Raw genomic sequence first — 22,242 nt, 5'->3', positions numbered from 1 at the left:
GAATGTAACAAATGTACCAGACGCCACCTGTCGGTAATAGTGTTATAATTAATATAAATGACGTGCACTCTGCCAACCAATTTTATGTGACGTAGCATGTGAAAGTTGCTGGATTTGGAAGGGTTACTCCTGTAACTGAAATATCAGGTACGTTCTGGTACATTTGATGTTGATTAGATAGGATGAAAAACATTTGCTTCCGTGAAATGCTAAATTAGTATAATTATTTTTACAGATCTGAAGATGGTTCTGAATGAACCGAAACCGGTCATATGAATAATAATAAAAAAAATTTTTTTGCAATCAAGACGGATTTTAAGTAACATTATAAAATCACTGATTGCTGTTATCCCATAAGACATTATGTCTGTTTTTGCAAAATTTTTGACTGTGCCACATGTTAAAGTTTCGCATTGTTCCATTCGCTTATGCAGCATGCGAAGAAAGACGCGTCGCCGCACGCGATTAGCCGAGCGTTTTACATCGCTGTACTTGCGCTTCGCCGAGTGCCGTCCGTCCGTTAATCTCCGTGTTCGTTCCTATTCCTTGTGATCTGAGCGCTCTTTCTGGTCTTGCTGCTCCTACTTGGAATTTCGGTTGTTTAACCGAAATTGCTTCGCTGGATTAACCATGGCTACAAACCTCGGGAAGAATACTGTGCTATTTGCTTTTGACAAGGAATCCCGTCCTCTTCAGCCGACATCCCTGGAAATAGATGACTGGATTACACAGGTAATTGGTCTAAATTCTGAAACCGTCCATACCTGGCAACTGGATCAGGAAAAATACTGTGTTTTTGTCAAGTTAATCAGTGCTTCGACTGTTGATAAAGTGTTACGGAAGTGGGGCTATGAAGTAGATTTTGCGCATAGAAATGGTTATAAAAGTAAGGTTTCCATCTATAGAGCGGACATTCATTGCAAAACCGTTCGTGTCTTGAATCTTCCCATTGAAATTGAAAATGATAAGATTAAGGAAGCTCTTTCAAACTACGGAGACGATAAATCAATTGCAAATGAAAGATGGTCGCCTCGCTTTAAACTGCAGTGTTTCAAAGGGGTCCGCTCTGTAGAGATGGACGTTAAGACGAATATTCCGTCTCACATAACTGTTTGTTGGTATAAGGCACAAATTGTTTATACAGGTCAGGAAGGTACATGTCATATATGTAACGAAACCGGCCACTTCAGACAGGAATGTCCGCTGCAAACTGTTGTTCTTAAAAGTAATTTGATACAGCTTCAGAAGCTTACATTAAATGATCTGTTACCAAAGAATAGCCCGGATCAACTGGTTGAGGATGTTAACGGAGCGGGCCAAGCTCGTGTCTCCGTTCACGATAACAGTCAATTTCCCCCGTTAACAACAAAGGGAAACCCTGTTACCACTACCCGTGAAACTGAAATGCAATCGAAAAAACGACCTCTCGAAATAACTGATAGTTGCTCAGAGGACGAGCTGTCTTGTCCCACTCCCTCACTTCGCAAGCAAAAACAGTGCGATGAGGAGGCAGAGGAACCTGAAGGCAAAATGCGAATAGAAACTGATGAACAGAAAGATAATACACATACGGTACCACAAAATGAAGGGGGTGTAATCATCATTAATTTGCAACAAACAACAGGTGCAGTAGCCGATTGCAAAGATCAGCAGCTATCTGTTAATAAACAAATTCAGGGAGAGGTTACAAAACTGCAGTCTCCATTTGTTTCCCTCGATTAGAAAGTGAGTGAAATTAATAAAGAACGAGGAAGGGAAGGGAAAATCCGGTAGGGGTGACCCAAGCCCAAAGAATGTTCGGTCCGAAACGGTCTTATACGAATCACTGGAGGAAAAACCAGGAAGTTCACCAGGAAATCAGTCTGCTTGCGGTACAAGAGAAAACATCAGAAGTAGAAAAAAACGGGACAGTAACTAATAAACTGATTGAAGTGTTATTCCATGTTCAGCCTTCCGAGAAAACTGTTACAGCTTGACTGAACCCTGAACCTGTTCAGCCTTCCGAGAAAACTGTTACAGTTTGACTGAACCCTGAACCACAGGAAACTAAATTAGTTAACCGAAACAACTACATAGTGACAGCACAATGACGCAATATTATTCTGTCACCACTATAAACATAAATAAAATTACGGCCCTTAAGGATCTTTTTTTTTTTTTTTTTTTTTTTTTTTTTTTTTTTTAATAGGTCTAAGGCGCTGGAGTCACGGACTGTGCGGCTGGTCCCGGCGGAGGTTCGAGTCCTCCCTCGGGCATGGGTGTGTGTGTTTGTCCTTAGGGTAATTTAGGTTAAGTAGTGTGTAAGGTTAGGGACTGATGACCTTAGCAGTTAAGTCCCTTAAGATTTCACATACATTAGAAAATTTTTTTTGAAAGACGCGTCGTACCCTTCCGTGGGAGCTGTTACTTGCCTAGTTTTATCTTCACTAGTTACACATGTCGGGATAAGCACGTAGAGGCAGAGGAATAATTTTAGTTTTAGGTTCCTTTCAGAGTATGCTGATGCATTAGCTCCATACTTAACAATCATATCAACCGTTCGCTTGACGAAAGATCCGTACCCAAAGACTGGAAAGTTGCACAGGTCACACCAATATTCAAGAAAGGTAGTAGGAGTAATCCACTAAATTACAGGCCATATCGTTAAAGTCGATGTGCAGCAGGATTTTAGAACATGTATTGTGTTCGAACATAATGAATTACCCAGAAGAAAACGGTCTATAGACACACAGTCAACATGGGTTCAGAAAGCATCGTTCTTGTGAGGCACAACTAGCTCTTTATTCACATCAAGTGCTGAGTGCTATTGAACAACGATTTCAAATCGATTCGTATTTCTGGATTTCCGGAAGGCTTTTGACACTGTTCCACACGAGCGGCTCGTAGTGAAATTGCGTGCTTATTGAATATCGTCTCAATTATGTGACTGGATATGTGATTTCCTGTCAGAGAGGTCACAGTTCGTAGTAACTGACGGAAAGTCATCGAGTAAAATAGAAGTGATTTCTGGCGTTCCCCATGGTAGTGTTATAGGCCCTTTGCTGTTTCTTATCTATATAAGACGATTTGGGAGACAATCTGAGCAGCCGTCTTCGGTTGTTTGCAGATGACGCTGTCGTTTATCGACTACAGAAGATGAAAACAAACTTCAAAATGATTTAGAAGAAATATCGGAATGGTGCGAAAAGTGGCAGTTGACCTTAAATAACGAAAAGTGTGAGGTCATCCACATGAGTGCTAAAAGAAACTCTTTAAACTTCGGTTACGCGATAAATCAATCTAATCTAAAAGCCGTAAATTCAGCTAAATACCTAGGAATTACAATTACTAACAACTTAAATTGGAAGGAACACATAGAAAATGTTGTGGGGAAGGCTAACCAAAGACTGCGTTTTATTGGCAGGACACTTAGAACAGACCTACTAAGGAGACTGCCTACACTACGCTTGTCCGTCCTCCTTTTGGAATACTGCTGCGCGCTGTGGGATCCTTACCAGATAGGATTGGCGGAATACATCGAAGAAGTTCAAACAAAAGCAGCACGTTTTGTATTATCGCTGAAAATGGGAGAGTGTCACAGAAATGATACAGGATTTGGTATGGACGTCATTAAAAGAAAGGCGTTTTTCGTTGCGACGAAATTTTCTCACGAAATTCCAATCAGCAACTTTCTCCTCCGAATGAGAAAATATTTTGTGGACACCGACTTACATAGGGAGAAACGATCACCAAGATAAAATATGGGAAATCAGAGCTCGTACGGAAAGATATTGGTGTTCATTCTTTCCGCGCGTTATAGGAGATTGGAATAATAGAGAAATGTGAAGGTAGTTCGATGAACCCTCTGCCAGGCACTTAAATGTTATTTGCAGAGTATCCATGTAAATGTAGATGTAGTTTCTGCCATCAAAGGCTGCTGTTCATGTTTTCTAAGTAGGTCCTCAGGAGGTGTAATGCGACGGTCTTCAGGCGTCTGCCACATACGAGTTTGGATCAGTTTCCACCCTGGACCATTCGCACCAAACTTCTTTGTATTCCCAGGTCGTCCTCAATGAGTCCGATTTGATGTGGATTCCACACACTTGAGCAGTATCTAGTGTGAACTGTACAAGCGTTCTGTGTGCAATCCCCTTTGTAGATGAAGTGCAATTCCCCAGTAACCTATCGCAGTACCATTTGTTTTCCTTTCGACTGAGCCCGTGTTTATTTTATTTATTTATTTATTGTTCCGTAGGACCAAATTAAGGAGAAGTCTCCATGGTCATGGAACTAGTCAATACATGAAATTATAACACGATTGTAGGAACAGATAAAATGAAATATAAGAAACATATTCAGGCGACAAGTCGTAAGTTTTAATAAAGAAAATCAACAATGTAACACTGGAATTTGCTTTTATTTTTCAGCTCTTCCAGGAGCTCCTCGACAGTATAGAAGGAGTGAGCCACGAGGAAACTCTTCAGTTTAGACTTAAAAGTGTTTGGGCTACTGCTAAGATTTTTTAGTTCTTGTGGCAGCTTATTGAAAATGGATGCAGCAGAATACTGCACTCCTTTCTGCACAAGGGTCAAGGAAGTGCATTCCACATGCAGAATTGATTTCTGCCTGGTATTAACTGAGTGAAAGCTGCTAACTCTTGTAATAAGCTAATATTGCTAACAACAAACGACATTAAAGAAAATATATACTGTGAGGGCAATGACAGAATTCCCAGACTATTGAATATGGGTCGACAAGAGGTCCTCGAACTTACACCACACATAGCTCGAACAGCCCGTTTTTGAGCCAAAAATACCCTTTTTGAATCAGAAGAATTAACCCAAAAAATAATACCATACGACATAAGCGTATGAAAATATGCGAAGTAGACTAATTTTCGTGTTGAACTGTCACTTATTTCAGATACTGTTCTAATGGCAAATAAAGCAGCATTTAGTTTCTGAACAATATCGTGAACATGTGCTTTCCACAGCAGCTTACTATCTATCCGAACGCCTAGGAACTTGAACTGTTCCGTCTCGCTTATAATATGCCCATTCTGTCTGCTCAAAATATCGGTTCTTGTTGAATTGTGAGTTAGAAACTGTAAAAACTGAGTCTTACTGTGATTTAGCATCAAATTATTTTCCACAAGCCACGAACTTATTTCATGAACTACATTACTTGATACTGTTTCAATATTACATACAGGATCCTTCACTACCAAGCTGGTGCCATCAGCAAACAGAAATATTTTTGAATCACCTGTAATACTAGAAGGCATATCATTTATATAAATAAGAAACAGCAGTGGCCCCAGCACCGACCCTTGGGGAACGCCCCACTTAACAGTGCTCCATTGGGACTGAACAACACTACCACTCTCAATATTGCAGATAATTACCTTCTGCTTAATATTGAGAGTGGTAGTGTCGTAAAACTATTTCATACCTCTACGCAATTGTTACGAGCGGCAGACACAGACTTTCAGCTACGACCTCCAAAGAAATAAATTCCCGAAATTAATGATTTTATTACTTGTTTACAGGCACGTGTCTGTACACAACGAAATCCCCACAACCTCGTGGCACGCCGCTACAGGAAACACACAAAATTCTACAGCCCCTTCATAAAGAAGGGATGATCTGCGCCATTTGCTTCTGACTTCTCTATCGGCGTGCTGTGGTACTGTCTTGCGTGGGTTTTTGTGCGTACATGGGCTGTAGACCTTTATCTGTAAACAATTGAAACACAATATTAGTTACGTATTTTATTTTTCAATGTGATAATCAATACTTTATGACTACCCTCTCGCACGCCCAGGTATTTACAGTGAGTGGCATGGGAGAGCGGTATGCACGTATACAGATGGCGGTAGTATCGTGTACACAAGGCCCGTGGCTTGGAGAAGCTGTCACTTGTACTTAGCTCAAGGACGGGCAGGAATCCTGCACATGTGCGGTGCGCTTGCACGCGTGCAGTTAACAGGTGTTCCGCGTGCACACAGGGGCAAGCTGGCCACCCGCTTATCTCCCATCCCCACCATACCTTCTGTCCGCTCCTTCCTCTGTAATGCCTTTTGTTTCCTAGCTTGCTTTATTGAGTGAATGAATAAGGTTAGTAGGAGTGCTTGAAAGAAATCATGGTTTGAAAGAGTACCTATTACATACGATACGTTTTATTTAATTATCACAGGTGGAGTTTACAATACGTTTAATATCTGGAACAAAATTTCTACATACAGACAAATACAAACAGTTACTTAAATTTTCATCACTGATGTTTGCTCTTAACCGAGACTTATTAATTCAGCAAACGGTTTTCCAGTTCTCGCTATATTAAACGCAGTCTTATAACTTGCACGTACCGCTGGGCTATTATTGTTGTCGTCCTGAAAACTTGAAAAGAGTGCTCCATAGAATGTTAAATCAGTTAGATGAGAGACATGACGAGAGAAAGTCGCAGATCTCTCGTCACAACAGCAACTACGACAAATTCAAATGGCTCTGGGCACTATGGTACTTAACTGCTGTGGTCATCAGTCCCCTAGAACTTAGAACTACTTAAACCTAACTAAGCTAAGGACATCACACACATCCATGCCCGAGGCAGGATTCGAAACTGCGACGATAGCGGTCGCGCGGTTCCAGACTGCAGTGCCTAGAACCGCTCGGCCACTCCGGCCGGCCAACTACGACAGATTCATCTGGTATCGTCAGATCGCTCTTCTTAAGCTCAGTCAATTCCCCATCCGCTCAGAATCCGACAATAAATTGTACTCGTCCTTGTGAAATTTATTATAATGGCCTTCAATACTAAAATTCCGTTGACCAGCGAGAATACTGCCACATATTAAACCTTTCGAATTTTGACGTTTTTGCACAAAGAAAAAATGATTCTCCCATTACTTTTTAAAAGATAGCAAATCTCCTCCGTTTCTTGAAATACAACGTTCACTACATAGTGCTCGCTTCGCATCGACGTCCGGAGCTTAGCCTGGCACTACACTGCCGCAACCTGCCGGCTGTCGCCACAGCCCCGGTCGACGCCTGCACGCGAGCAGCACACGTGCAGCGCCCCTGACTTAGGTGATTCATGTGAAAAGGTTTCCGACGTGAATGCGGCCGCACGACGGGAATTCAGTCTCTGAACGCGGAATAGCAGTTGGAACGAGATGCCTGGGCCTTTCCATTTCGAAAATATTTAGGGCATTCAATACGCCGAGATCCACAGTGTCAAGAGTGTGACGAGAATGCTACATTTCAGGCTTCACATTTCGCCATGAGCAACGCTGTGGTCGACGGCCGTCACTTAACTACCGAGAGCGGCACCGTTTGCGTGTGGCTGTCGGTGGCAAGAGAAAAGCAGCGCCGTCTGAAATAACCGCAGAAATCAACGTGAGATGCACGACGAACGTATCAGTCAGGACAGTGCAGCGAAATTTAGGCGTTAGTGGGGTGTGGCAGCAGACGGCCGACGCGAGTGCCTTTGCTAACAGCACGATATAGCCTGCCGCGCGTCTCGTGGGCTCATGACCACACCGGTTTCAGCCTACACGACTGGTAAACCATGGGCTTGCCAGAGAGATCCCGATTTCCATTATACCATAATAGGGTAGGAGCGTAAATGGTTAATATTGTTGTATAGCTAGAGAAGCCCGAAATGCACGCGATAAACTCAAGCAGTCTGGCGTGAGGTCTGAAACAGGATACGTAATGAATGCTATAAAGAAAAGTACGTAGCTTCTGGAATACTTAACTTTAATCCACATTTGTAGAACATTGCTCTTGATGATACAGAAGTATTATAGCAACTGAATACGGCGCCTTGCTAGGTCGTAGCAACTGTAGCTGAAGGCTATGTTAACTATCGTCTCGGCAAATGAGAGCGTAATTCTCAGTGAACCATGGCTAGCAACGTCGGCTGCACGACTGCGGCGAGTGCTAGTACGTCTCTTTAGACCTCCCTTGTGGTGGCGCTCGGTCTGCAATTACTCACAGTGGCGACACGCGGGTCCGTCGTATACTAGCGGACCGCGGCCGATTTAAAAGCTACCACCTAGCAAGTGTGGTGTCTGGCGCTGACACCACATGCCTCCCCCGCAAATCGGCGAACGGTTGTGTTATAAGGCTTCCGCCCGCCGTGGGGAGGACCCCATGTTGACGTATGCGACGAGGTGGGGTGCCTAACAACAGGCGAGGCTGTGCCACACGCACCCGGCCATTCGGTCCGAAGGGAGCTAAGAAACGCCTGAAAACCTGCTCCAGAGTGCACGCCAACATGAGGTGTATGCGCCCGTAGATTGTCAGGAGGGGCCGAAGGGTCGACCTCCATTGAGTCGGAGCAAATATTTGGCGTATTGAACACGTTGAATATGCACACAGATGGTCAACCGATATTCGGTATGCACGTTCTAGAGTTAAGAACGCTTTCAACACTTGATTTAATTAGTGGATAATAACTTCGTCGGTCAATAGCATGTACGTGCAGTAATCGGAATGACGATCACCAAGTCACTACCCCATTATAGAATATAGGTGCTACCACATAATCCTTCAATATGACCGACTGTGGACAATTTTATGTGTGTATGATAGCAGTGATGCCATCACCTACTCATACACAACTTTTTATTAACATAATGAATGGCAGTCACATACATATAAGTATCACGGGAGGGTAACGTCACCTTGCCACAATCTACTGGATACGAAGTTTTGTTTCAGACTAGCTGGAGCAGTTTGAATTGATCTTACTCAATGACGTTTAAAGGTGTCCTTTGGAGCATTGTTCGCCAAATCACATCATAATTTAACCATTTTCCCGTCATCCTCCCATAGTTTAGACTAGTTCTTTAAGTACATTTTGACCTTTGTCGGTCAATTATTCTAAGTGTGTTGACTGGAGCGATGTTGCCAAGTCACACTTTAGCTTTGAGCGCAATTGACCTCTGTCGGTCAACAGTTTTAAGTGTGTTGACCAGAGCGATGTTCGCCAAGTCACACTTTAGCTTTAAATATAATTCCGCTGTCATTCCCTAAGTCCAATAGCAGTGGTCACCAGCCCCAAATTATGGTGGCGGTGTTCCACACACAGTTTTTACAATATGTGTGTGGATCGCCTCCACGAAGACAAATTGAGTAACCCATTGCCGCCACATTATCCCCTACTTTAGGGTTTCCTGTAACTCATGACCATAACTACGTCATGAAGCTCAATCAGGCACGTGCATTAGTTTATTTTGACTTGATAGACCATTTCAGGTCAAATATACTAATCTTGCATAATGACCATCTATTTTATATGGCCCGTATTGCGGGATGTTAGAGACTTATTCATAAGTTCATTCATGACCATTTGTGTGCTAAGTCAATAGGATGTTCATGCGTTGTAACCATAGCTAAGCAAATGCTTAACATTTACGTCTCAAAAAAAATTTTAGACCTAGTCACAATAATAACGATGTTGGATTTATATTATCCTTCCCACTCCTAAGTTCTTTTTAGGTGACTAATTTTCGTTCTTAACCCAAAATTTTTCCTAGACAGGCCATACGTTATAAGCACATGATGTCTTCCTCATATCATGACCAACGAATACTTCCTAAATGTTAAGACAGTCGATCTAAGTACGTTCTGCACAGGATAACATTTACGCCCTTTTCCTCAGCTGTACCTTTCTTTTATTTCACTTTACTAGTAAATTAAAGGTCAGGAGTTAGGTTCGCGTCTTGTCCCAACAATAATAAAAAATAAAAAAAGAATAATAATAAGGCAGATGACCATGCAAAAAAAGAAAACAGTTTAAGAAAGCACAAATTTCATCAGAAAGGCAAGTATCAATATTTTTACCCTGAACGAAAATTTTACATTATAGTTTGGCACGTTGTAAAATCAGGTGAAACACAAGACGTGTCATGTAAGGGAGATTTTGACTGTGGGTCCACATCAAACGAAAGTAGAAAACCCATCAGCGAAGATGAATAACACGAGTTAACTGTATGAAGCCTTTAAATTTAGTTAGATTCCATATATTAACTGTCAGACACAACCGAGAAACGTGAAACATTTCAGCTTCCCAACTGAACATGCTTAACAAATATGAAGAGTCTGTATTGAAGGATAACGTTGCAGATCATTAAGTCAGATTCTATTATATAGTTTTAATTTAGTTTTAAATTTCCTGTATCTGGTATCCGGGCACCTTCTTACAGTTATTTTCACCAGAAGGTACAACACATTAACATACATGGAAGCAACCAATCTATATGGAAATTATTTGCAACGAATGTAACAATGCATTAGTAACTTACTTCTGCTGTTTCTATAAACAATGCGAAAGAGTAAATTTAAAAGCGGTTAACTCTTAGAATTTCGAGTTAGTTGATGACTCCTCCGCGTGATGCATTATCACTACGATATAATAAGCATATAACTCGTTTATATGCAATAAATACTTTTTCATCCTTAGTTTCATTACCTCAAGAGATGATTTCGTAACAGAGCAGATAGTGAATTTACGCAAAACGTGATAGCTTTACTGCGTGGTAAACGATAGGAATATAGCTGCTTTTTATGCAAGTCGAAAAGCATTGCACGTTTACAAAAAGACCATGTAGGTCCTAAGGAGTGCTCCCTGCCGCCGTTGGATAAGCAGCTGCAGCAGCAAGTCGTATACTCCTAGCTCACTCATTTGTTACATAGTTTAATTCTTAATTTCTTTGCGTGTTTTTGGTACTTGCATTGTTTAATTCATAAATTTCGGGCGTATTATAGTATTTGAGAGTTGTAGCATCGCGTTTTAGTACTCGAATAGTGTTAAATCGCGTAGTCTCCTTCCGCCGCCGAGCAGTGTGTCAGCAGTGCACAAGTGGCAGCATTACTGCATTTACTAGGCAATCCTGTATTTTAATAACCGTTTCAATTTTGTGTCGTTTTGTTTGCGCTCTCTGTAGATTAGTTCAGACGTTCTTTGCACAGCAGTTTTTAGCATGGATAGGGACTGCAACTGCTGTGTTCGGATGCAGGCTGAGTTGGCATCCCTTCGCTCCCAGCTTCAGGCAGTGTTGGCTTCGGTCACACAGCTTGAGGCTGTTGCCAATGGGCATCACTGTGGGGGTCCGTATGGGGGTTTGTCGGGGACGGCCAGCTCGTCCCACGCATCCCCCGATCGGACTACGACTGTGGTTGCCCGGGATACTGCCCACATTGAGGCTGATCCCTCACCTGTGGTAGAGTGGGAGGTCGTCTCAAGGTGTGGCAGGGGGCGAAAGACATTCCGGAGGGCTGAACGGAAGGCCTCTCCAGTTTGTCTGACGAACCGGTTTCAGGCTCTGTCTCAGGCTGATACTGATCTTCGGCCTGACATGGCTGCTCGTCCTGTTCCAGAGGTTGCCCCTCAGTCTGCAAGATCCGGGCAGTCGCAGAGGGTGGGCTTACTGGTAGTTGGGAGCTCCAATGTCAGGCGCGTAATGGGGCCCCTTAGGGATATGGCAGCAAGGGAGGGGAAGAAAACCAAAGTGCACTCCGTGTGCATACCGGGGGGAGTCATTCCAGATGTGGAAAGGGTCCTTCCGGATCCCATGAAGGGTACAGGGTGCACCCATCTGCAGGTGGTCGCTCATGTCGGCACCAATGATGTGTGTCGCTATGGATCCGAGGAAATCCTCTCTGGCTTCCGGCGGCTATCTGATTTGGTGAAGACTGCCAGTCTCGCTAGCGGGATGAAAGCAGAGCTCACCATCTGCAGCATCGTCGACAGGACTGACTGCGGACCTTTGGTACAGAGCCGAGTGGAGGGTCTGAATCAGAGGCTGAGACGGTTCTGCGACCGTGTGGGCTGCAGATTCCTCGACTTGCGCCATAGGGTGGTGGGGTTTCGGGTTCCGCTGGATAGGTCAGGAGCCCACTACACGCAACAAGCGGCTACACGGGTAGCAGGGGTTGTGTGGCGTGGGCTGGGCGGTTTTTTAGGTTAGATGGCCTCGGGCAAGTGCAGAAAGGGCAACAGCCTCAACGGGTGCGGGGCAAAGTCAGGACATGCGGGGACCAAGCAGCAATCGGTATTGTAATTGTAAACTGTCGAAGCTGCGTTGGTAAAGTACCGGAACTTCAAGCGCTGATAGAAAGCACCGAAGCTGAAATCGTTATAGGTACAGAAAGCTGGCTGAAGCCAGAGATAAATTCTGCCGAAATTTTTACAAAGGCACAGACGGTGTTTAGAAAGGATAGATTGCATGCAACCGGTGGTGGAGTGTTCGTCGCTGTTAGTAGTAGTTTATCCTGTAGTGAAGTAGAAGTGGATAGTTCCTGTGAATTATTATGGGTGGAGGTTACACTCGACAACCGAGCTAGGTTAATAATTGGCTCCTTTTACCGACCCCCCGACTCAGCAGCATTAATGGCAGAACAACTGAGAGAAAATTTGGAATACATTTCACATAAATTTTCTCAGCATGTTATGGTCTTAGGTGGAGATTTCAATTTACCAGATATAGACTGGGACACTCAGATGTTTAGGACGGGTGGTAGGGACAGAGCATCGAGTGACATTATACTGAGTGCACTATCCGAAAATTACCTCGAGCAATTAAACAGAGAACCGACTCGTGGAGATAACATCTTGGACCTACTGATAACAAACAGACCCGAACTTTTCGACTCTGTAAGTGCAGAACAGGGAATCAATGATCATAAGGCCGTTGCAGCATCCCTGAATATGGAAGTTAATAGGAATATAAAAAAAGGGAGGAAGGTTTATCTGTTTAGCAAGAGTAATAGAAGGCAGATTTCAGACTACCTGACAGATCAAAACGAAAATTTCTGTTCCGACACTGACAATGTTGAGTGTTTATGGAAAAAGTTCAAGGCAATCGTAAAATGCGTTTTAGACAGGTACGTGCCGAGTAAAACTGTGAGGGACGGGAAAAACCCACCGTGGTACAACAACAAAGTTAGGAAACTACTGCGAAAGCAAAGAGAGCTTCACTCCAAGTTTAAACGCAGCCAAAACCTCTCAGACAAACAGAAGCTAAACGATGTCAAAGTTAGCGTAAGGAGGGCTATGCGTGAAGCGTTCAGTGAATTCGAAAGTAAAATACTAGGTACCGACTTGACAGAAAATCCTAGGAAGTTCTGGTCTTACGTTAAATCAGTAAGTGGATCGAAACATCATGTCCAGACACTCCGGGATGATGATGGCATTGAAACAGAGGATGACAAGCGTAAAGCTGAAATACTAAACACCTTTTTCCAAAGCTGTTTCACAGAGGAAGACCGCACTGCAGTTCCTTCTCTAAATCCTCGCACCAACGCAAAAATGGCTGACATTGAGATAAGTGTCCAAGGAATAGAAAAGCAACTGGAATCACTCAACAGAGGAAAGTCCACTGGACCTGACGGGATACCAATTCGATTCTACACAGAGTACGCGAAAGAACTTGCCCCCCTTCTAACAGCCGTGTACCGCAAGTCTCTAGAGGAACAGAAGGTTCCAAATGATTGGAAAAGAGCACAGGTAGTCCCAGTCTTCAAGAAGGGTCGTCGAGCAGATGCGCAAAACTATAGACCTATATCTCTGACGTCGATCTGTTGTAGAATTTTAGAACATGTGTTTTGCTCGAGTATCATGTCGTTTTTGGAAACTCAGAATCTACTATGTAGGAATCAACATGGATTCCGGAAACAGCGATCGTGTGAAACCCAACTCGCTTTATTTGTTCATGAGGCCCAGAAAATATTAGATACAGGCTCCCAGGTAGATGCTATTTTTCTTGACTTCCGGAAGGCGTTCGATACAGTTCCGCACTGTCGCTTGATAAACAAAGTAAGAGCCTACGGAATATCAGACCAGCTGTGTGGCTGGATTGAAGAGTTTTTAGCAAACAGAACACAGCATGTTGTTATCAACGGAGAGACGTCTACAGACATTAAAGTAACCTCTGGCGTGCCACAGGGGAGTGTTATGGGACCATTGCTTTTCACAATATATATAAATGACCTAGTAGATAGTGTCGGAAGTTCCATGCGGCTTTTCGCGGATGATGCTGTAGTATACAGAGAAGTTGCAGCATTAGAAAATTGTAGCGAAATGCAGGAAGATCTGCAGCGGATAGGCACTTGGTGCAGGGAGTGGCAACTGACCCTTAACATAGACAAATGTAATGTATTGCGAATACATAGAAAGAAGGATCCTTTATTGTATGATTATATGATAGCGGAACAAACACTGGTAGCAGTTACTTCTGTAAAATATCTGGGAGTATGCGTGCGGAACGATTTGAAGTGGAATGATCATATAAAATTAATTGTTGGTAAGGCGGGTACCAGGTTGAGATTCATTGGGAGAGTCCTTAGAAAATGTAGTCCATCAACAAAGGAGGTGGCTTACAAAACACTCGTTCGACCTATACTTGAGTATTGCTCATCAGTGTGGGATCCGTACCAGATCGGGTTGACGGAGGAGATAGAGAAGATTCAAAGAAGAGCGGCGCGTTTCGTCACAGGGTTATTTGGTAACCGTGATAGCGTTACGGAGATGTTTAACAAACTCAAGTGGCAGACTCTGCAAGAGAGGCGCTCTGCATTGCGGTGTAGCTTGCTCGCCAGGTTTCGAGAGGGTGCGTTTCTGGATGAGGTATCGAATATATTGCTTCCCCCTACTTATACCTCCCGAGGAGATCACGAATGTAAAATTAGAGAGATTTGAGCGCGCACAGAGGCTTTCAGACAGCCGTTCTTCCCGCGAACCATACGCGACTGGAACAGGAAAGGGAGATAATGACAGTGGCACGTAAAGTGCCCTCCGCCACACACCGTTGGGTGGCTTGCGGAGTATAAATGTAGATGTAGATGTAGATACGGTACGTATGCCTACGAGGACTTAATACACCAACGTAAACTTTGGCTGAATGACTCATCAGTGAGTATCAGCAACATATTTGGGTCACTTGGCGATAACATTCTTTTTACTTGCATCCATAAGTTAGTCGTATATATTATTTTGGTCCCTCCTGCCCTCTGTCTGAACCGCAATCACTTAAAAAAAATGAAAAAAAGAGAACATGTAGGTCAATGAGGAAAAAACATCACTAACAGCGTACTCGAAATGACAGATCTGTCGTTGAGTAAGAAATTAAGCTTGACACAGTTAAATAATTTGTTTCTCATGCTGAACGCACTGTTGCAAACAGACCTGTCTCGTCATTAAAGATCTCTAAAGACCTCGATATTCTCTTTTTTCCTTTTCATTTCTTTATTTTTTGTTAAGGTTATTTCCTTCATAGAGTGTATCAATGATGGCAAACAGAGTATTCAACAAATTATTTATATTTATATTTATTAATGCTATTTATTGTTGCAAACGACGGGTATAATGAGTGGAGACAGAGAAGCTGTCATCATGATCTGGAAGCATTCACCAACCTCTACATCTACATCTGCATTCATACTCTGCAAGCCACTGTGAAGCGCATGACAGAATGTTCTGACCGTGGTATCACATGTCAAGATTTGTTTCTGTTCCAATTGTTTACGGAGCGCGGGAAGAATGACTCATTAAATGTTGAAATTAGTCTAATTTTCTCTTCAAAGTTCCTACGAGCAGTGGGAGTGATACATATGGGGCTGAAGACTATCTCTAGTTTCTTCACTAAATATTAGTTACCTGGCGTTGGTAGGTTATCGTGGAATGATTGGTCTGCCAATTTAGGTTTTTGAGATTTCTGCGGCATTCTTCAGTGAGATGAGCAGACTTGTGACCATTCGTGTCACTTTTCTTTGTATACATTTAATATCCGTTGTTATTCCTATTTGGTATATGTTCAACGGATTTTAGCAATATTCTAAGATAACACGTACAGATGGCTTGTACGCAGCCTCCATTGTAGACTGACTGTATTTTCTCGATATCTTGACAATTAATTGAAGTCAGCGACCTGCTTCAAGTACGATTGAGCCTATGAGATGGTTCCATTTCATACTCCTGCAAATTGTGACATCCAGACATTTGAGTGAATTGATTCTGGTTATGAGTCACTGATACTGTAACCACGGGATACATAGGCTACTACGCTTTTTCGTTTTGTCGGGTGTTTAATTTTACATTTCTGTACATTTAAACAAAGTTGCCAGTCTTTGTACAACTTTGAAAACTTATTAACAACTGACTGAATATGTATAAGGTCTTTTAGACAATACTATAATTATAAATGTCTGTATCATCTGCGTAAAGTCTGAGGTTGCTATTAATGTTCTTGCCACATGATTAATATACAAATTTGAAAACTTATTAACAACTGACTGAATATTTATAAGGTATTTTAGACAGTACTATAATTATAAATATCTGTATCATTTGCGAAAAGTCTGAGTTAGCCATTAATGTTCTTGCCACATGATTAATATACAGCATGAACAAAATGTGTCCCAATACACTTCCCTGGGGTACATCCGAAGTTACTTCTATTTTTATTGATAGGATGCTCTATCATCCTACCAAAGCATCCTTAACCGAGTCACACGTTTTGTTTGATACCCTATAAGATCGTATTTTTGTCAAGTAAGATTAGTGTGGTGCAGATTTAAGTGCTTTTCGGAAATTAGGAAACTCTGCATCTATCTGATTTTCGTGATTCATGGCTTTCAGGATGGCTAAATGGCTCTAAGCACTATGGAACTTAACATCTGAGGTCATCAGTCTCCTAGACTTAGAACTACTTAAACCTAACTAATCTAAGGACATCACACACATCCATGCACGAGGCAGGATTCGAACCTGCGACCGTAGCAGGAACGTAGTTGCGGACTGAAGAGCCTAGAACCACTCGGCCATAGCAGCCGGTCTTTCAGGATGTAATGTGAGAAAAGTGCAAGGTATGTTCCAGTTTCAAGAATGAGATTTTCACTCTGCAGCGGAGTCTGTGCTGATATGAAACTTCCTGACAGATTAAAACTGTGTGCCGGACCGAGACTCGAACTCGGGAGTGAAAATCTCATTCTGGAAACATTCCCCAAGCTGTGGCTAAGCCATGTCTCCGCAATATCCTTTCTTCCAGGAGTGCTAGTTCTGCTAGGTTCGCAGAAGAGCTTCTGTAAGGTTTGTAAGGTAGGAGACGAGGTACTGATAGAATTGAAGCTGTGAAGACTGGTCGTGTGTCGTGCTTGGGTAGCTCAGATGGTAGAGCACTTTCCCGCGAAAGGCAAAGGTGCCGAGTTCGAGTCTCGGTCAGGCACACAGTTTTAATCTGTCAGGAAGTTTCTTATGTTCCAGTTGACCGATTTTTTCGCTATCCAAGCTTAGCATGCTCAGGGTAATTCTGTTTGAGATGCCTCACTGTGTTTGAGCTCATAACATCTCTAGGCTTTAACAACAGATGGACGTTGATGAGATTTGCCAGTACTTTCTTTGATCTTTTCTGTTAATCTGGTTGTGCATAGGCATAGGCTGCACTTTTTTTCCAATCATTGGGATCTGTAGCATTTGATGATTACAATTGGTGCTAACTCATGGCTTCCATTGTTTTCAACGCAAACTCCCCTTTTCCATTGCCCTTCCACACCACTTTAGGCCATTTGGAATGATCACCGGCGTTTATTTAGGTTCCAGCTATAATTGCTTACCCAATTAAGGTGGGCGGTGGTTATTTATTTAGAATCCTCATAGTTTGACATTTATTACTCAGAATAATTTATGACCCAATATGGGGAATCCAATATGGTCAACATCAAATTTTAAAAAAAGGCAGTGTAAAATGGCCAAAAATCATAAAAAGTTGTATGTTTATTTAAACACTTAGAACATTTGTCAGATGCTTCTAGAATTGTCTATAGCAGTATTTAATTATCAGCTCATAGTTTATTATCACACAATACCACAGGAAAGGAACTTCTAGCACACCTGGAGAGTGTCTAGGATTATTTACTATTGTTATTATTATTATTTTTATTATTATTACAAACTTTCTTTTTTGGACAAGGAAAAAGAAGGTCTTGGATCTAGCCCACCTGTTTAAATGAAGCATTTCTCTTAGACAAAGTACATATTTCCCACATAATAATTACACTGCGGTGGTTTTGGGGTTAGCTTTCTTTAAACAAAGTACACTCTTGCTGTGTATCAATTCCACTGTGGAAGTGCAGGAACATATTTCACACAACTTCCAATGGTAGCCTCCTGGTTCTAGGTTTAACAACTACTGCCCCACCTCCCCAGACATGCATGGAGCAGTGTATAATTATTGCTGACTGCATGGCGAACACTAGAGCAGTTGTGTGTTGCGCAGCTGACAGCACACAGGTCATTGGTCAGGCAGGCACCCCTTAAGGGTAGGCAGCTGATGGCTGTGTTGCCTCATTCATATCTCATTCACAAGACATGGCAGTGCGTGTCAGGGCTACATTTTTTTCCCTCCATCATCTCGTAAACCATTGCCATCAATCCTCCCGTGAGGCGGATCATGACTACCATGGCTGGTGGCAGAAAAAAAGATACTCATGTTCAGAAAGAACAGAATACCTTGAAGGACTAGAGATAGGAAGTTGACATTCACAGGTCATGTACATTAGTATGTTCTGCAGATATGATTGAACGTATGCCTGCGAGAGTGAAAGCTGTCATCAAGGCTAAGGGTGGGTCAGCACCATATTGAATTCCAGCATTACCTATGGAGGGCGCCACAAACAATTATTTCATTTTCAGCCAGGTGTCTGGATATTTATGATCACATAGTGTATGTGGTGTCCTCTTCCTTCTTTTATATAGTTTTTGCCGTAAAGTCACACAGCATCTGTTGCAAATTGTGATTACTTCCTCAGTATACTGTTTTTCTTAAGTGTCTGTAATATTACTAATGGGGAAATTGTGAAGCATTTTGACATGTGGATGTAGGTAACAAATTTATAATAGTTACATTAAGGAGGGTTTTTGTGGTTTCGGATTCGAATATATTCCATGAACATCTCCCACAGCACCCTTGAGTTATTATTAGGTTAGCAGAGTGTACAAGCTAGCTCTTTCCGATGTGCATTAATTGAGTTCTGAATGGTGTTCTGGTCTTACATTATGAAGTATCTGTTAAGAGATGATAAGGAATTAAGTAGTACACGCCTAAATGTGTTAACAGTTATACTATGCAGGGAACAAATGATTTTTTTAACCCTGTGGAATGCTGCCAGTACTATCCCAAACCTAACATGGGCGGAACCGCCCCGATCCTCACCTGAACGGAACGTGGGTGGACGTGCCTCCGAAAGCTATGTCAGATCTAACGTGGTTGGCTGCCCCCGCCCCCCCCCCCCCCCCGATAAATACCTGTAACGATGCACTTATTACTATATATTACCCGAAAAGTTAATTTTCATTATTCAACGTTCATGAACAGCAAGATAATTTAGTCTCCTGGAAGAGGTCGTGGCAGATGTTAGATTTGTACATGCCCACACCGTTTAGCAGTAGTCATAATAGTTAAATTACAAACAGATACCATCAAGTGTAGTAGTACTGTAGTAGGCGTGGGCTTCGTGTCTATCTTGGCCACAATAATGCGTTCACTATGCTGTTTGTAGTAGCTTACCAGCATTCCTATTTTCCTATTCATTATTAAACCTACTCCTGCATTACCCCTATTTGACTTTGTGTTTATAACCCTGTAGTCACCTGACCAGAAGTCTTGTTCCTCCCGCCACCGAACTTCACTAATTCCCACTATATCTAACTTTAACCTATCCATTTCCCTTTTTAAATTTTCTAACCTACCTGCCCCATTAAGGGATCTGACATTCCACGCTCCGATCCGTAGGACGCCAGTTTTCTTTCTTCTGATCTGCATCAAACCAGTCTCAGGACTGAAGACCACAACAACAACAACCATCAAGTGACAATGTTATAATTGGTTATCTGTTAATTTGATTCTCTGCATACTTGCAGCAATGAATATTGCTTCATACAGACTATTATGTTTCAAAATTTATTACTTATTAAGGTATTTAGTACCTAAATACACACATCAAAAAAAGTTTTGCATCACCTCGATTCCGAGAGTTTCTGAACCTGTACAGAAAATTGGAATAGAGATCAACATAAACATCATTTCCGCCTTCTTTATTGCTCATGAAAACCACATGTTGCATGTTGTACCACCATACAGCGAGACCTTCAGAAGTGGTGGTCCAGATTCTCTACACACCGGTACCTCTAATACGTAGTAGCACGTCCTCTTGCATTGATGTATGCCTATACTCATCGTGACATACTATCCACAAGTTCAGCAAGGCACTGTTTGTCCAGATTGTCCCACGCTTCAACGGCGATTCGGCGTAGATCCTTCAGAGTGGTTGGTGGGTAACGTCGTCCATAACAGCCCTTTTCAATCTATCCCAGGCATGTTCAAGAGGGTTCACGTCTGGAGAACATGCTGGTCACTCTAGTCGAGCGATGTCGTTATCCTGAAGGAAGTACTCCACAATATGTGCACGATGGGGTCGCGAATTGTCGTCCATGAAGACGATTGCCTCGCCAATATGTTGACAATAAGGTTGCACTATCTGTCGGAGGATGGAATTCATGTATCGTACAGCCATTACGGCGCCTTCCATGACCATCAGCAGTGTACGTCGACCCCACATATTGCCACCCCAAAACAGCAGGGAACCTCCACCTTGGTGCACTCGCTAGACAGTGTGTCTAAGGCGTTTCTGACGATTGTCTGGTTGAAAGCATATGCGACACTCATTGGCGACGAGAACGTGATACCAATCCTGAGCGGTCCATTCAGTATGTTGTTGAGCCCATCTGTACTGCGCTGCATGGTGTCGCGGTTGCAGAGATGGACCTCGACATGGACGTTGGCAGTGAAGGTGCGCATCGTGCAGCCTATTGCGCACAGTTTGAGTCGTAACACGACGTGCCGTGGCTACACGAAAAGCATTACTAAACATGGTTTCGTTGCTGTCAGGGTTGGTCCGAGCCATAATCCGTAGGTAGCGGTCATCCGCTGCAGAAGTAGTAGCCCTTGTACGGCCTGAGCGAGGCATGTCATCAACCGTTCCTGGCTCTCTGTATCTCCTCCATGTACGAACAGCGTCGCTTTGGTTCACTCTGAGACGCCTGGACACTTCCCTTGTTGAGAGCCCTTCCTGGCACAAAGTAACAATGCGGAGGCGATCGAACCTCGGTATTGACAATCTAGGCATAGTAGAACTACAGACAACATGAGGTGTGTACCTCCTTCCTGAGGGAATGACTGGAACTGATCAGCTGTCGGACCCCCTCAGCCTAATAGGCGCTGCTCGTGCGTGGTTGTTTACATCCTTGGGCGGGTTTAGTGACATCTCTGAACAGTCAGAGGGACTGTCTGTGATACAATATCGACAGTTAACACGTATCTTCAGGGGTTCTGGGAACCGGGGTGATGCAAAACTTTTTTTGGTGTGTGTGGAACAAACGATCAAATATTATTGTTAAAATGAAAAAAGAAAGGTTCAGAGAAAGAGTAACGCTTGTAGGTAAACCAGGTAAATAATGAAGAACAATAAGTGGCTTGTTAGTCTCTCTTTTGTATGTAGTTATCTATGACATGTAAAGAGCAGTCATGGACTCAGTGCATGGATAAAGCTTCTAATTTGCAGTTATACTCTGTCCAATCACATTAACGTGACGAACTGTCAAGAGCCTTAATAACCACATTTTGCAGTGCGGATCACTGCGAGACGGGCAAGAAGAGCGTCACTGAACTTCTGGAAGGTACCGATAGGGATGTGGAGGTACGAGGGTAACTCCAAAAGAAACGCAAACTATTTTTGTAAAAATACAGTTTTCATTCTGCATGTGTGCAAGTTTTACAGTGTGTGGATAAATCCTTCCCGCTTCTTTTCAAACTTAGTTCAACCTGTTCCCGTGAGTGGCGCCGTCACAGCATGTCTTCAAGATGGCTGCTACACTTGACATTCGCCAGAAGCAGCGTGCTGTCATAGAATTCCTGTGCTGTGAAAACGAGACAGTGGGAAACACCCACAAGAGGTTGAAAAAGGTGTGTGGAGATGCTGCTGTCGATCACAGTACAGTTAGTCGGTGGGCAAGCAGGTTACGTGATGAAAGCGGGCACGGCAATACTGAGGATTGTCCTCACAGCGGCAGGCCTCGTACTGCACACACTCCAGACTATGTGCAGAGGGTTAACGAATTGGTGACTGCTGACAGACCCATCACGCTACGTTGGGATAGGGGAAGGACGTGTTTGCAGAATACTGAACGTGTTGGCGTTAAAAA

The 22,242-nt window shown here is 42.9% G+C and overlaps 1 protein-coding gene across 1 annotated transcript in view; it reads left to right on the top strand.

Moving 5' to 3' along the window:
• The window catches only part of LOC126176850 (collagen alpha-2(IX) chain-like), a 36,120-nt gene that overhangs the window by 876 nt on the left and 13,002 nt on the right, over positions 1–22,242 (top strand). The gene's annotated exons all lie outside the window — the stretch shown is intronic.

The sequence above is a fragment of the Schistocerca cancellata genome, chromosome 3 (assembly GCF_023864275.1).
Source record: "Schistocerca cancellata isolate TAMUIC-IGC-003103 chromosome 3, iqSchCanc2.1, whole genome shotgun sequence".
In the NCBI taxonomy this organism is placed as follows: domain Eukaryota; kingdom Metazoa; phylum Arthropoda; class Insecta; order Orthoptera; family Acrididae; genus Schistocerca; species Schistocerca cancellata.
This window is presented reverse-complemented; position numbering and strand designations above follow the sequence as displayed.